Raw genomic sequence first — 17509 nt, 5'->3', positions numbered from 1 at the left:
ATTTATTTAAAGCACAACTGCTTGACATGGAATCTGTTGATAGGTCTACAGAACAGGATTCGTAAACGGAATTTGCTTGTGTTCTCAGCCCTCCCCAGTTTTCTCAACTTCCCGTAAAATACTTTGGGTCTAGAATCCTCCAATTGTGACTTTGGGGCAGCACATCCATCTTTTTTTAATACTTCGGAACTCTTCTACCTATGCTTTGTGAGATTTAACATGTTTTTTTTGCTGGCCCAGCAAAAATAAGAGCATTAAAGGAGGCTTTTGAAGAAAGGAAAGAGACAACAGCACAGTGGAGGTGAAGGAGAGGGTTGTTGAATGCAGGAATACGGTAGCTGAAGAAACAGCTCCAGGTGGGAATATCAAGCAGGAGCAGCGTTGTGTCAAAAGAGTGAACAGCGTATGTAAAGAAATATAGGTAGAATAGATTGCCAAGGTATGGTGGGATGGATTCACGAGGAGAGATCCTAAGAGTCAGATTTTTTTCTTCTCTCTCTCTTTGGTTCATTGTTAAAATAATGCTGGAACTGCATTTATGGCTTTTAGTGTTATAATGTTAAGAACTATTTCAATTATCCTCCCAGCACCTTCATTGGAGCAAGAGAGAATTGATGTAATAAAGGTTTAAATAAGTATTTTGGCAGCACAGGGAAAAGCAGCTTGGCAGGAGACAGGCAGTTTCTCAGAGGAGAAAGAAGTCTTGGTGACAAATGAGATATCAGAGAGGAAGTAGAGCTCAGAATGTGTGTTAAATAATGCTTATCAGGCCAAAATGAACCTCTTGAGATTTATGTTGTTTCTTTTTAATGTACATTGATAAGGCATTTTTAACAAAGTTCTGTGTGGAACATAGAAGCATTGCTGTGTGCTTATGATAGTTTACTTTGCAGATTTATTTTGATAGAATTCTATTTTTATTGGTGCCTCCATGGTAGACAGGTATAATACATACTACATAAAGTCAGCATGGGAGGTTTGTGTCATTTCTATAATTCCTATACCTCTCTGCTATGTCAGTCAAATTAATCAATGTCTCCACTACAGCTTGTCTTGTTCTGAAAGGACATTTTCATATGGATAATGTGCTGTTGGTGGTAGATGCATGGTCCTCCTTCCATGATCATTGCGTTGTACATTTCTTAATAGCAACAGCTTCATCACGTGCACCAGAGGTTACTTTGGTTGGAGCAATGACAAGCCACATCAATTTTTTGGCCTCTTGGCAGAAAACGTAACCTCTTTGAAATTCATCTTTGCAGCAAGCAGGATAGGCACAAATCCTTCTTTAAGAATTGACTTGAATTTTGCCTTCATTTTCCCTCATGTCATGGTTTAACAGCAGTGTGTTGGCAATTTGTGAGTGAACTTTAGAGCAGAACCAGTTTCCCACATTTAAGACCAGCACTAATCTTTCCATTATCACCTTTGAAGCTTCCATTTGTGCAATTGCCAATGCTACGAGAAGCTTGGAACACAAAAGCCAATCTTTTACTGTCCCAAGCCAATGAGGGTGAATTTCCACGAGGGAGCGTATCCCAATCAGCTGCCATAGCTATGGAAACTCCATAAAAATGACAGGAAAAGGCAGTAATTAAGAGATGTATACAAATCATAGAGCACAAAATATAAATGCAATACAGTACATTAGAGTGAAAGAGAAGACTATTTCTTAAATCTGTCCTGGACTAAGATGTGCAGGTTAGATTGATGGGCTATGCTAAAATTGTCCTTTGGTGCCCAAAGATGTGTAGGCTAGGTGGCTTAGCCATGGTGAATGTATGGGGTTGCATAGATTGGGTGGAGTGGAGGGTTTGGGTGGGATCTTAAGAGTCGATACAGACTCGATTGGCCAGGTCTCTTCCTTCTGCTCTGTAGGGATTATATGGTTCTATTCTGTTGGTACAGTTTAAATGACAATACAGTCAGCCTGATTTCTCACTATTAATTTTAGATTATTGGGCTCCTATATATGTGAAAGCCAAAACCCAATCTTTGGTGAGCCTTGGGTTTACCCCTCCGGTGCAGGGGCTGTTCCCAAGATTGTATCAATTTCTATGCCAAAGTATCTGTGAATATGGGATGAAGGCAAAATTGGTCTTGGGTTGGATCCTTTCTACCGACAATCAGTTAAGAATACTAACTGTTCTGTCTAGTATGTGTAAAATGTTGATTAACTGATATTGGTTGCTTGTTGAAATTATTTTTGATAGCATGCTTGCTGCTGAGTCAGAAGTGGGGGCTCTGGTACATTAGAGGAGGCACAATCCTTCAGTTGAGATGGTAAAGCAAAATATTGTCTGCCTAATCAGGTGAATGTTACAAAAATATATACTGGGGAAACAACAGGGACAATATTCTGAGTGAATGAGATGAAATAAGCTCAGAGCCTGCCTTATATAAATCTACAGTTATAAATATCTCATAAATATCAAGTTTCAGATGCAAAATTGCCATTGGGAGAATATAGAAATCTATGCATTTTATATATTGTAAAATTGTAATTATTTTGGTAGTGTAATGTGATAGGATAATGCTGTAATGCATGCCACTTTTACACCACTATAATAGTTTATGATTGGAATTCTCTGGCTGTTCACGTTGTGGAGATGCTGAAGTTGGACTGTGGTAAACACAGTTAGAAGTCACACAACATCAGGTTGAAGTCCAATATGTTTATTTGGTAGCAAAAGCCACTAGCTTTCAGAGTGCTGCCCCTTCATCAGGTGTGTGGGAGTTCTTGACTTAACTTTGTGTGACTGGCAAGTACCCAGGCAGATATTAGCCTTTATCTGTGCACTGGTCTGGTTGTCCTCTACATAGTTTGGTCCTTTGGTCTGGTCTGGTACTCTGGCTCTGGTCTTCCTTCCTTCTTGGGTGTGGTAGCTCTCCACGTGCTGGTCGTTGCTGATGATGGTCACTGTTATTGTAGTTCACCCGTGGGGTCAAAAAGAGAGAGTGATTCTTGGTTGCGCAGCACCCTTTATACCCCGTTGGTTTTCGTGCCCATTTTGGCCATTGTCACCCTGATCAATAAAATCCAGTTGGATGCTGCTGCGACACCAACCTCTGGGTGTGACCGTTCACATTGGCAGGTTTCTCCAGTTCCACCGGCACCACACCCCCATTTATAGCTTTCCTGTCAGCATGGGGTAATATCAGTGGGAATTCCCATTGATAGCAGCGGGACCAGAGAATCCCACCGCTAGCAAACAACACATCATCTCCCACCAGTGGGAAACATGTGCTGGAAGGCCAGAGAATCTTGCCATATCTCCGTAAAGTTTTTGTTGCAATTCCTACGCGGTTTTGCCTTGTTTTAGATAAATTTAATGAAAATTTAAGGAAAGAAAATAATTTCTTATTTATCTAAAAAAGGACAATAGTAAGGTTGGTGCAACCCTGTGTGTCGACATAAATGGAGGTCTATTAGGTGAAAGAGTTAATAGACAAACTTATGCAGTAGTTGCCAGAAGGCCAATCTGAACAAATATTGACTGTAGCTTAGGAAGTCGATCCCGCTGCTTATTATTCTTTCACTCATGAAGAAGACCTTCACGGATCAGGTAACACACCATTTCCTGTGTGGTAGTGCTCACTCAGGAGTTTGAGATGTTCCATGATTGTAGAGCTTCATTATTGTAAATATGTTAACCACCTGGTATCCACCTCTTAGGACCAGTTTGATAGATGATCCTGACATTGTAATATGTACTTATGTCTACTGCGGCCATCTATCTTTTATTTAGGTGGAGAGAAATTGAATTTAATGTTCAATATAGATTAAGATCAAATAAACTTGATATTCACCATGTGATTTATAATGCTGCATTTTTCTCATTTGGGAATGCCCTAAGTATGTAAACTTAATCTGCTCTTGACTTAATAACAGATACTCTGAAAAATTATGGCATGAAATATATGATTTATAATCACTGGATAATATAGAATGCACAACATATCTTATTCGTACCAACACCTGGGCCTCTAGACCCACTGAATAACCTTGACTGGATTAATATTATACCAGCGCTAAAATGATTTTAATCTAGGCAATTGTTTGAGGCTTATCTAAATTCTCAGGCAGATGTGCAAATGATCCTCATAGGCTAACATGTCATTCAAAGAACTTCCTTCCTGTGTTAATATGCAAACATTGCTGCTTCCTGGTGGAAAGGAATGGTGGGAAATTTTAAGACTGGCACATCTCACAAGTTGTTTCAACCTGCACCAAGCAAAAACACAAATCAGTGTCTTACTGAGAACAATGTTCATTCAACTAATAGTTTCAGCATTGTAATGGTCTGAATCTTCCAAGGGGTGGCAATCACCATTGGATTGCCACTCCGCTTCTACTTTTCTCCACCATTTCAGAGCTCCACAATTCTGGCTGAGACTTCTAATCTCAACTTTTCCAGAAATGTGGAGCATGAAGTCTGTCAAAGAGCTTTATTGTATGTCAAGTCGATTTCCTGCTGGAACACATTCTTGCCTGGCTTGTCTATTACTATGTGAAGTACCCTGTTGAAGCAAAACTGTACAGTGCAGTGAGTGTGAAGCCAAACGTTTTCGTGGTGACACATTATTGAAGATGGGAGAAATTATTCTATCAATACAAGTGGATGAACAGAATGGGCATAAATAATCAGGGGATATTGTGGATGTCTTGCAGCAAAGGCATCTAAGTTCCAGATACAGTTGCTCATTTTGAAAGACTTATTTATCATTAAATGTTGATTTACCAAGATCCAGAAAGTTTTTCATTGTTCATAGGGCAATTTATGAAACTCAGTTGCCTGAGTCCTAATTTTTAACCAAGTTCCTTTCACCCATCACCTCCGAGCTTACATGACCAGTCCAGCGATATATCGCTTTTTAAAATTTTAAAGCAAAAGATTGATGCAGGGATTTATACTGACCGAAGGGTGTCTTGAATGTGATCAACAGTGAAGTTTTCTCATCAAACTTTACCTACCAATATCCCATTTCAGGCATCAGTATCAGTGCTGGTGTGATCTCTCCCAGGATAGTAGGGGTGGTGACTCCTCTTTATTTTTTACTCGGAGACTAAAGTATTAAGGATGTGGAATGCCCTGCCTGCAACAGTAGTGGACTCGCCAACATTAAGGGCATTTAAATGATCATTGGATAAACACATATGGACAACATTGGAATAGTGTAGGTTAAATGGGCTTTAGATTGATTTCACAGGTCGGTGCAACATCGAGGGCCGAAGGGCCTGTACTGCGCTGTAATGTTCTATATTCTATGTTAAATAGAAATTAAATAAATTTTCTGTGAAAAATGCAATAACATGTTCTATGTTATTGCTAAATTAAAGTCATTAGTGTTCAGGCACATTTGTAGCCCATCATTTGGCTTCTTTCTCACAATGATGGAATGTATCCAACATGTGAGCCATATAACTCAGGCTATCAATTCATTTTCTTCCATCTTGCTGATATCTTGCTAATGTTTCCTTTTAGCTCTATTGGTGCTTTACTTGAGGGTGAATCACTGATTTCTTCCCTGGGTCAATGGTAACATGATATCAAACACCCAGCCATCTCATCAACACACACTGAATACACATGGACCAGAGCTTTCTTGCATCTGATCAGAGGGTGTTTTTCAATTGCTGCACAACCTTCAGCTCTCAGTGATGTCTCCTGCATCTTATGGTTCACTGAGACCAGCTGCAGCTCTACACAACTGCACACTCCAGGACAGCTGGACCATCTGTTTCCGTGACATAGAACATAACAGTTAACTTATTTTCCTTTGTATCTGCCTCTTACCTGGGTCATTCCTAGCTGGTGAGTCTCGGTTCCGGCATATGCTGCCAACTTGAAGTTGCTCAGTATCATGACATCTTTCTTTGGGTATCCATTTCCTTTTAGATTTTCAGGAAACATCTTCTGGTGCTACTTAAGTAGAATGATATTACTCGGTGCTCCAGTATCATGCTTATAAGTCAGATTTATTGTTGTGGATTCTTGGGAATAATTGCATCTTGACGTTTCATGCAGTTATATTCATTTTGTCTTAAACTCATTATCAGCTTTCAAGGTATGGAGGTTTTTATTACCGTTTTTTTAATTGTCCCCTTTGTTCTTCCTCTGTTAACTGCCTTTTCTTTGTTAGACATGTCTTTTCCCAGTGATTGGGCTTTCTACATGTTCTACAGTTTGACTTGCATGGGAGACATTTCCTTCTGCCTGGTCACCTATAGCTCTTGCAAATCTCTCTCTCTATCTGAATTGAAGGTGAGCTATTTGGGCAGTCATTGTCTTCAACTGTCTAATCATGGCTTCTACACAATTCTACAGTCTGTGAACTGCGATCTTATCGTTTCCATTCAGACCCTTTTTACATCAGCATTACTGCACCCCAAATGAGTTGATCGATGAGCCTTTCATTGATTTCTGTCAATTTATGCTTGCTAGTCACTTTTCTCAGTCTTGTTAAGAAATTACCAACAGGCTCACCTGATTCCTGCCTCAGGCGCTGAAGTTCATATCGGTGGATCCAGTTGTTTGACTTTAGATAGAGATGTTGAACTTATCAGTGTGTCTGGGTTTTTAACTGTTGTCCTCACTAACTCCCAGCTAACCTTTCTCTCCTGTCCACAAAAAGAGGAAACTGACCTTTTCCTTTCTCGGGTACCTTTTAGAAAGCTGCTACATAGAAATCTGCATGTTCGCTTAAACTTCCCAAATGCCTCTATAAAATCATCAACCTTCCAAATAATTATGAGCTGTATACGTGTTCATTGTCATGATGGAGCCATTTTGTTTTCACATGATTCGATCTTTTGTTTCTCTCTTTCTGGTATTAATTCAGGTTGATGCTCCTCAATTTAACTCAGCCTTAAATATACATAAAATATTTGGGTTTTACTCACAGGCACATGCTGCCACCACATTATATTTTGTGGTTCCCAGAAGATTAAAGTTAACACAATTTTCCATGCACACTTTACACAACGCGTAGACAATTACACAAAAATTACACCATTTTACACAAACTGGAACTTTCATCAAATGTATTTTTCTGTATTTCACCATTTGCTCCATTATCAATTTAGTGCACTGACTTTGGTGTAATAGTGAGTGATGTGGCATCCTGGATTTTTTTTTGTATACCTACCATGACAATATAGTTCTAAAATCTAAATAAGCGCTCAGATGATGGGCCATCCAGACTCAAAACATTAGCTCTGTTCTCCCTTTGCAGATGTTGTCAGGCCAGCTGAGATTCCCAGCATTTTCTGCTTCACAAATAAAATGGCCAAAGTACCTCCCCTCATACCCTCACCTCTGCCACCCCCAGTGAACCATTCAATTGGCCATTGATTTTGGTGGGATCAGAAGATCACATTGGCAAGAAGTGCCGGAAAATTCCAACTTATATCATCTGGCCATTTATCCCTTTGCTGTTTGTGAAGCCTTTCTATGTGCAAATTGGCTGTCATGTCTCCCTATATTACAGCATTGATTAATTTCAAAAGTGCTTAATTGGAAGAAAAGAGAAAATCCTGAGCTTGTGAGAAGCACTACACAATAGCAAATTCTTTCTTTTCTCATTTCCTCTTTGTGATGTTAGCTGCAATATTTAAAAAAAACCTTTTCTTTTGTACGCAGCACTGCAAGAGCATTTCCATAAAATTGGAATTGTAGCCCTTTTTTTCCAATCATGCAAATAAAAATTGTTTGACTATAATCACATTATTTTGGTATGTATGTTTTCAATCCTCCCACATGAAAATTAAAGTAGGCTTTGAAAAAACATTGGCACGGATGAAAAAGATAACCAAGCAGTCACAGCTCAATAATATTACACAATTAATTTTTAATATTTCATGACAGCAGAGATGATGGTGTCTGATAAATCCACACTTTTGAATTAATTTTCTGGGTTTAATCTACACTGCCAACGTCTGTGCTTTTCCTAATATTAAAGCACATGGAATTAATCCAAAATAGCCTTGTAGGGTCACCTTCAGGATGAAGATAAACTGATAACTTTGACAGAAAACTGAAATAAACTTGAAACACTACAGCAAACTGCAGATTAACCCAACCTAACTGTGATCTGACCAAGACAGTGGCAGCTGTACACTGCTGAACTTGCAATTTGCAAATTTCCTTTTGACCTATTTGATGCATTTTCTTTTGACTACCACAACCATTCCTAAATCTGTAGCTGAAGCACAAGTAAAATTAAGTCTTAAGTTTAAGTTCATTTACTAGCATCACAAGTAGGCTGACATTAATGATGTTACTATGAAAATCCCCTTTTTGCTACACTCCGGCGCCTGTTCTAATACAATGAAGAAGAATTTAGCATGGTCCAATGCACCTAACCAACACATCATTCAGACTGTAAAAGGAAACCAGAGCGGCAGTGAAAACCCATGCAGATATGGGAACAACGTATAGACTCCACACTAACAATGACCCAAGCCGGGAATTGAACACAGGCCCATGGCGCCGTGAGGCAGCTGTGCTAATCACTGTGCCACTGTGCTGCCAGAATAATGGTATTTATTCCAAACTGTACTTTTTCTCTTTCTTAGTTGGAGTTATGGATTAGCATCATTTTTAATTTATCACAATTTCCTCCCTCAAATTAAAGACTTATCAGTTAAAAATGCATGTTTATTTTAGTTGAATGCTCAGGTAACTTTAGGAGTCTGATGCCATGTTAATCTGACAGTATTTGTTCAGGAAGCATGAACACTCTAAAGCTAAGGCCATCCCCTGAAAACAATTTATTTCTGCCTCCTATGGGCTACAAATTATTGGATACATATTGACCTTCATATTGTCTTTGAACGTTGATGATTCTTCCTCCATTTACCCTCCTCAAACAATGCCATAAAGAATTTTGCACATTGTTTACTCTCACCCCATTCAGTAAATCATTTGATGTTGTGGCTATGAGGAAATTCTCCATATTGGTTATTCCTTTTTCGCATACATGTCATCATCTGTTCTAATGCACAGAAGCATAATGACTAGAATTGAGCCAAAATAGAAACTCAAGATGGCATTGGAGCGAGCTTGCAAGCTGTGCCCAGAATATTTTCCAATTCTATCTTTTACTCCTGTTCTGTGCTTCTAAAACTTCATTACATTCTGCACTCTCTCCTTACCTTCTCCATGAATGGTATGCTTTGTCAGTGTAGCATGCAAGAAGTAACCTTTTACACTGTATACAAATACATGTGACAATAATAAATCAAATCAAAACAAATTTAAAAAAGTGTTCATCAATAAATTTGAGATGGTCAAAGCATTTGAGTTTTTGAGTTTTAATCAGTTTAATATTGATCCTAAGGGGAAGTATACTCATTGGTTTAAAATCAGGTTTCATGGTCTCACTGGTTGTCGAATGAATCAAGGCAAATGGAATATAAATGCACTTGAGGACATGTTCAACCAAATATATGTGTTGCTACCCATCCTTTCTGAAGATGAGCCTATCACATAATAGACGTCCACCATATAAAATTCAGTTGAGGTGTGTTTACCACCACTTTCCCAATTTGAATATGGGATGCCTTCTAGGGCCAGGTAATCTGCATTCAATGCTTCACTGAAAGACAAAGGGTCCGATTTTACCGTTTTGATTCTAAGTGCTGAATCTGGGAGTGTTCCAGATCTGACTTGTAAACCTGTAAGCCCCCATACTCTGCCTGAAAAAAAAAGCAGCGATTCTGAATTGTGTGGCAGAAGCCTGTGGGTGGGGCTTATCGCACCTGAAACACTACTGTTCCAATTGGAGCCTTCAGCAGTAAAAAAAATTTTGAAAAACACTCCCCTGTCCCCGTTCCTGGGCCCGCTAATGCCTCCCCACTGTCCGCCATAGACATTGCCCAATCACCCCCACGTAACTGTCCCCTTTCTCCCTCCCTACCCCCCACCCCACCCAGATCAATTGTGGCCCCTGCACCGTTTCCCCTCCACCAATAGTGTGCAGAGTGGCAGTGGAGCTTCTCCCCGCCCCCCACCCCAACCAGAGATATATCTGACCCACCTCCCTCCTCCCCACCCCAACCAGAGATACATCTGACCCACCTCCCTCCTCCCCCACCACCACCACCGATCCAAGTTGGAGGGAGCCACTGGAAGCTTGGAACTTACCTCTTCAGAAGCTGGAGTGCCCAAAACAGACCTTTGCGGAGCATGTCTGTTTCGCGCCGAATCTGGACGAGCGAACGTGGTGGGTAAAGGGGGAAATGCTGGTAAGTTTGTGCATTCAGCCCATTAAATCAATTTAAATGCATGCAAATGCGTTTAAATTGATGTTGCGTCCATGTTGGATGCAGTGCCAACTGCAGCTATTTCAGGGCTTTGTAAAGGAGGAATGGGCTCAGAAGCGGTCATGGATTGCGCTTCTCTCCCCTTGCCCGACTTTACCAAATTTTCACGCCTGAAAATGGGCGCAACTCATTGGTAAAATCAGGCCCAAAGAATCAGGCTCTGATAGAGAACATTTAACTTTCAAGTGAGTTAAGCAGCCTTGTTAAACAGGGCATTGCATGGCAGTGCTGGTTATCGGTTAATCAGCTGAACTTGATTGGTTCAGCAGGCATTAAATACTGTAGCAGGGAGCTAAGTAAGTTGTTTACTCATCAGAGGCATCATTAACTGACAGGTTTTTCAAACTGCACAGGGTATGGTGATGCATGGAGAGAAAAACATGCTTGAGTGGGATACAGAGACCGGAATTTTATCATTCTGCCCGCAGCAAGGGGTGGACCACGGGAAGGTCCATTGACCTCGGGCAGGATCTTGCAGTTTCAAGATGAGCAAGACCATAAAATCCCACCTGGAATGTATAGTTGTGAAATTGGTTCATGTGGGAATTCAACTCAAAGGAAGAAAGAGGAGCTCCTTTTTCTGCTTTTCTTTCAATCTGCTGTAGTTGGTGACTTTTCTCTCTTTGCCTTCAACCTAGGCGAGTGCAACTTTCTATTACTTTTGCTGTGTGAATTGTTAACTATTTTAATAACTAAATAAAATGAAGTTGGACAGAAATAGCACAGTTGATAGTATGTCATGACTGCAGCGTGTGGAAATCTACGGACTGAACTGCAATCCTGTACAACCATATCTTCAGTAAACTGGGCAACTTTAGCTCAGTGTTGCTGAGCTTGAGTCTGAGCTGCAGACATTGCAAAGGATCAGGGAGGGGAGAGCTACCCAAACACTTTGTTCCAAGAGACAGTCACATGCCTTCGGTTAGGCAGAACTTTAGAATTGTCTAGTGGGTCAGGAACAGCAAGGTATCCTGCAAGTCAGGTAGGTATGGGGAATCAAAATAGAGTAATGGAGAACCCTCAACCCCTAACTTTGTCCAACAGGTTCAAAATGCTTACCATATGTGAAGGAATACAAGGTGGGATGCGTAAATTGTTCATGGTAACGTGTTGAATGACGCAATTCAAGTAGGGGTGTGAAGAGGAATGTGGTAGTGATTGGAGACACTGTAGTCAGGAAGATAGATAGGGTTCTCTGCAGCTGCGACCAGCACCTCCAAAAATTATGTTGCTTGTCCAGTGCAAGGATTAAGGACATTTCATAGCTGGAGAGGAACTTGGAGGGGAAGGGGAAGAATCTCATTGTCATGGTCTATTGGGAACTAATGACCTAGGTAGAGCCAGGAGTGTTGTTTTGCTAAGAATTTGAGGAGTTAAGAGTCTACATTTAAACACAAAACATTGAAGTTAATCATCCCTAGATTGCTACTTCAGCAAGATGCCAATTAGCTTATGGTCAAACAGATTAGAGAATTAGATGTGTGGCTGAAAGAATGATATGGGAAAAAAGGGTTTTAATTCATGGGGCACTGGCATCAAAACTCAGGGAAGAGTCTGCTATTCTGTTGAGGTGGGCTCCACTTGAACTGGGCTGGGACCCATATCCCGGCCAATTGTATAACTCAAGCTGTGGGCAAGGCTTTAAGCTAACAGAAGTAGGGTAAAGTTCAGGTGAAGTGAAATTTAGAAATCCAAAGAGAAAGGTCAAGGTATCAGAATAGTATAGTGATGTGGGACAGGAAGGGACTGAGAGTTTAACAAAAAAATGTACATCAAAGAATAAGGTAATTGCAGGGAATCATAGTTAAAAAGTAAACAAAGATGTTTTATCTGAAAGTACAAAGAATCTGCACTAAAGTAGATGAACTAATGACACAAGAGACAAATGATTTAAATCATTTAAATTGCCACTTCAGAGACCAGATTAGAAACTGATCAATGTTGGGAAAGAAATATCCCAGGGTACAGAATATTTTAGAAAAGTGGACGGAATGGCAAAGGAGGATGCGTTTCTCTGATAGTGAAGGATGACATAAGGACATTAGTGAGAAAGGATCTGGCCTCAGAAATCATGATGTAGAATCCTAATGGGTGGACATTAGAAATAGTAAGTATCAAAAAATACTGGTGGGAGTAGTTTATGGCCTCATCAATTAACGTACCATTGATCAGAGCATTAAACAAGAAATCATGGGAACTTGTAAGAAAGGCAATGTAATATTTGTGGGGTCCTTAATCTGCATAGAGACTGTGACAATCAAATCAGCAAGAGTGGTCTAGAAGATGAGTTTGTTGAAAGTTTTTGTTACATTTTCTTGGAACTAACTAGGGATAAATCTCCCTTAGATCTCGTACTATATCATAAAGCAGGGTAAATAAGAAATGTTGTAGTAAAAGATCCATTAGTAAATAGTGATCATAACAACATCTAGTTCCATGTTAAGATTGAACATGAGATATCCCAATCTCAGATAAGAATCTTGTGCTTGAATCCAGCACAGTGGCATAGTGGTCAGCATCGCTGTCTCACGATGCCAAGGACTCGGGTTCAATTTCTCCCTCGGGTCACTTTCTGTTTGGAGTTTGCACATTCTCCCCATGTCTGCATGGGTTTCCTCCGGGTACTCTGGTTTCCTCCCACAGTCCAAAGATGTGTGGGTTAGGTTGATTGACCATGCTAAATTGAACCTAGTGTCAGAGGGATCAACAGGGTTAATGTGTGAGGTTATGGGAATAGAGTTCTGGGTTGGGACTGTGGTTGGTGCAGACTCAAGGGCCAAATGGCCTCCTTCTACACTGTAGGGATTCTATGATAAACTTAAACAAAGCATATACGTCAGTACGAGGGGAGATTAAAGCAAAAATATGGCAATGCTGGAATCCGAAACAGAAAATGCAGGAAAATCTCAGCAGGTTTGTTAGCATCTATGGGGAGAGAATGGAGTTAATGTTTCGAGTCTGGAGGGTCATCCTGGAATCTAATGTGGGGAAGTGTAAAATTATTCATTTTATTCGTAAGAATAGAAAAGCAGATTTTTTTTTGAAAGGTATGAAACTTGTAAGTGCTGATTTTCAAAGAGACTTGCGTGTTGTTGTGAAAAGGAATACAGAAGGTTATCACACAGGTACAGCAAGCAATTAGGAAGGTAAATGCTATGTTAACTCTTTTTTTATAAGGGTGCTGGAGTACAAGAATAAAGAGGTCCTGCTGTAATTGTACAGAGTTCTGGTGAAATCACATCTGAAATAGTTTGTGCTGTTATGAGCTCCACATTTAAAAAAGAATATAAGTGCATTGGAGATGGTCCAGCAAAGGCTCATTACATTAGTCTCTGGGATGAGGGGGTTACCCCATGATGAGAGGCTGAGTAACTCTTTTCAGTTTACAGAAATGAAAGTCGATATCATTGCAATATACAAAGCTCTGAAGGGGCTTTATAGGATTGATACTGAGAAATTATGTCCACTGGTCAGGGAATCTAAAAGAGGGACACGGGGCCTGATTTTACCATCAAGTTGCACCCATTTTCGGGCAATGTCTTGGGGGGCCAGGGGAGGCATTTTCTGGAGCAACGTGGCAGGGGAGCGTTACTCTATCATTTATTTTGTGTGCATGCGCAGTTGGAGGCGCCAATCGGAGCTGCACGGTTCGGGTGTGTTAAGCCCCATAGGCTTCTACAGCCCAATTCAGACTCGCTGATATTTTTGCAGGCAGAGTGGAGGCACCTGAGAACGGGTCTAAAAGTCAGATCTGAAACACTCCCAGTTTCAAGTTTGCCCAGCACTTGAAATCAAAATCGTAAAATAGGGCCCACAGTCTCAGGATAACGAGCCTTTCATTTGTAGTGTTAGCTTTACAACATAGCAGACTGTTCTAGTGCAGTTGCTTATGCTCCCAGGCATTTGAATCTTTCATTCCAATGATTCCCTCCTTTCTGACTTTCTATTATATAAACAGCTTTAGGTAAAGAAGAAACAAATATTTGCATTTGTTTTGCATTTTGTTTCAAGTCCTTTGTTAATCCCAAAGCATTTCATCATGACCATCGACATTGCTTTCAGGAACTGATGCGCTTTTCATTGGACCTAAGAAGTACAAGTGAAAATTTGATGGAAGTGTTGAAAATGATGAACAATTTTGATAATATAAATTGGGAAAAGGGTTCTCAGCTGATCGAGCGAGCAAATGAAGGAGATAAATTTCACATAATCAGGAAAATAATGAAGGCAGAGGGTTACATGCAGAGATTGTTAGTGTTTGGAATGCCAATCAAGAATGCCCTACATAGGCTGGCAGGGTGGCACACTGGTTAGCACTGCTGCCTCACAGCACAGGGTTCAATTCCCGGCTCGGGTCGCTGACTGTGTGGAATCTGCACATTCTCGATGCATCTGCATGGGTGTCCTCTAGATCTTCCAGTTTCCTCCCACAGTCCCAAGATGTGTGGGTTTGGTGGACTGGCCATGTTAAATTGGCCCTTAGTGTCAGGGGACTTGCGAGGGTAAATGCATGGGATATGCGAATAGGGTTTGGGAGGGATTGTGGTCAGTTTAGACTCAATGGGCCAAATAGCCTCCTTCTGCACTGTAGGATTTTATGATTCTAGGAAAAGTGATAGTAACTTTGATGCATGCCCTCTTCCTTTGCTTCAGGGATATTCCACAAGAGCATTAGGAAGTGTTATACAGTCGCAGATATCTTTTCCAAATGAAACTTTGAATCAATGCACTGTTAACCAGTGGTTTAGTTGAGCATGAAAGATCCCTATACGCTGTGTATTGGGTGAGTGTTGGTCCCTGACCAACACTTACCTTTCACTCAATACTACTGATTAGCAGATGAATTCACTGTGTGAATATTAATTGTGGCTCTGTGTGTAGAACATTCACCTGAGTCTCTGAGTCAGGACCCGCTCTGGGGCATAGACACATAAATGAAGGATGGTACTCCAGTTCGATACAGCCTGCATGCTGCACTGTTGAAGGTGCTGCATTTTCGATGAGATGTTAAACCGAGGCCCAATCTGCCTGTTGAGTAGATGTTAAAAATCTCATATGGTATTTCAAAAAGAGCAGGGGAGTTAAGCCCTGTTTCCTAGGCAATACTTATCCCTCAATCAATATAATGTAAATAAGTTATCTGGTCATTATCATATTCCTGTCTGTGGAGTTTGCCCTGTATAAATTGGCTGCTGATTTTCCAAAAGTACCATAGAGATTCCAGCAGGATATTCCAGCCCTGCCATGGTGGGTACCCTGTGGCAAGCTAGCCAAATGTCCATTGACTTTATCTTTGGAACTTAGGATGGCCCCTGGTTATTAAGCAACAACCTAGTATTCTTCGCATCACAAACACTTTAATTACAATGCAGGCACAGGGGCAGCACGATAGCACAGTGGTGAGGTAACACAGTGGGTAGCAGTGCTGCCTCACAGCATCAGAGACCTGGGTTTGATTCCCGGCTTGGGTCACTGTTTGTGTGGAGTTTGCATATTCTCCCTGTGTCTGCTTGGGTTTCCTCTGGGTGGCCTGGTTTCCTCCCACGTTTTGAAAGACGTGCTGGTGAGGTGCATTGATCCAAACAGGCGGCAGACTGTGATGACTGGGGGGAAGTTCACAGCAACTTCATTGCAGTGTTAATGTAAGCCTTACTTGTGACTAATAAATAAACTTCACTTTAAATTTAAAGTAACCAAAATCAACAGACATGCAGGCATCTTTGTTTAATATGAAGCTAACTAAAATTTTATTTTTTTCTCTATTAGAAACATATAGTTAAACTTACTTAAAGCTATTCCCTGTTTCTAATACCTATAAATACAAATATTGATGACTTAAAACTACCTCTCTTTCCTGACAGCATCCCGTCAAAACTAAAAAAAGCAACACAAATCAGAGAGAATAGTAAGTGTATTTTTAACCTAAGCTGCCTTGCAACAAACTGACAGGGTCAGATTTCTTACTCGTCATACAATGGGAAGTAAATTCAGGTAAAGCACACAAACCTGTCAGTCACCTGTTGGATGGGTTAAGTTATATATGTGTCTATAGATCTTCTTGGACAATCTTATTTGTTGTTTCAAGGCACTCTTTCTTGTTCCACGATTGTTAAATTAGCACAGGCTTGTTGGAGCAATATTTTTTTAATGAAGCATGTGGTCTGGGCACAGAAACAAATAAATGCAGCTGATCAATGTTGGAATTTAATTGTGCTGACACTCAGATGACACCATGGAGCTTGGCAGGCACTTAGCTCAATCTCTGCTCAAACCAGCCTTGCGGACTTAATTTTCTTTTGAATTCTCAGTTATTTCAGCTGCTGTACAGAAAAAGCTAGAAAGCGTGCAGCAAAGAATACTGATTATCCTTCTTTACAACCCAATAACACTACACTACAGATTGCAACAGATCTGTGGAATAGTACCTGCAGGATTGAACATTATTAAGCACAGTGGTATATAATGGATCACTATATTTCAATTCTAAATACCCTAACAGCAGATATTTGAAATTGCTGCCTGAGGTAATAATTTTTGGTAAGCCTCACTATATTTGCAAAGGATGTAACTTCATTGCAATGAGAGAAATGAATTGACTGTGAAATTTTTTGAGTAAGGAGATAAAGCAATTTCACGATAAAATAAGAAGAAATGGGAGATTTTGTCAATGACAGCTTAAACCTGTGTCAGGTGAGATGAAGGCTGTCCCATTCAAAGCAAAGGATAAGATAGGTAGAACTTTCTTTACCAATAGGGTCACACAATCTAACTTAATTTTATTTTCATTTTGAGTATGAGAAAGACAGGTGCATGTCGAATGTAAGACCTGTGGCAAATGAAACAGTGCTGACAAATGAGGTATTTGACAAAGCAAAGAAAATGAATAACCTACACATTCTATGAATGAGGTTGAACTAACTGAGGAGGAGGTTAAAAGGAATCTGGAGATATAATTTGCCTTGGTGCTTAATCTGTCACTGCAGGGCAGCAATCGACAAAACTGAATTACGTATAGAATGGTGTATTGCAGTTCTTGGGCCAGAATACACCTTTAGTGCCTTGTTCAATCTGACTGCTGAGATACAGAAGATGCATTCAAACCCTGAAAAGCAATTGAGAGAGCTGTGAGGTTGATCCCTAATGTATGGGGATGACTAAAGGAATGTATGCTTTTCCATTTAA

The 17509-nt window shown here is 40.3% G+C and overlaps 1 protein-coding gene and 1 pseudogene across 5 annotated transcripts in view; one reads left to right on the top strand and one right to left on the bottom strand.

Moving 5' to 3' along the window:
* Positions 1 to 5915, bottom strand: part of LOC145341722 (Golgi phosphoprotein 3-like B) — a 55119-nt pseudogene extending 49204 nt beyond the window's left edge.
* tenm1 (teneurin transmembrane protein 1) overlaps positions 1 to 17509 on the top strand; it is a 704577-nt gene that overhangs the window by 172000 nt on the left and 515068 nt on the right. The window lies entirely within an intron of this gene.

This window comes from Carcharhinus amblyrhynchos, chromosome 4, assembly GCF_965287045.1.
Source record: "Carcharhinus amblyrhynchos chromosome 4, sCarAmb.v2.hapA, whole genome shotgun sequence".
NCBI classification, from domain to species: domain Eukaryota; kingdom Metazoa; phylum Chordata; class Chondrichthyes; order Carcharhiniformes; family Carcharhinidae; genus Carcharhinus; species Carcharhinus amblyrhynchos.
Note: the sequence above shows the minus strand (reverse complement) of the source record. Positions and strands in the feature narration are given on the sequence as shown.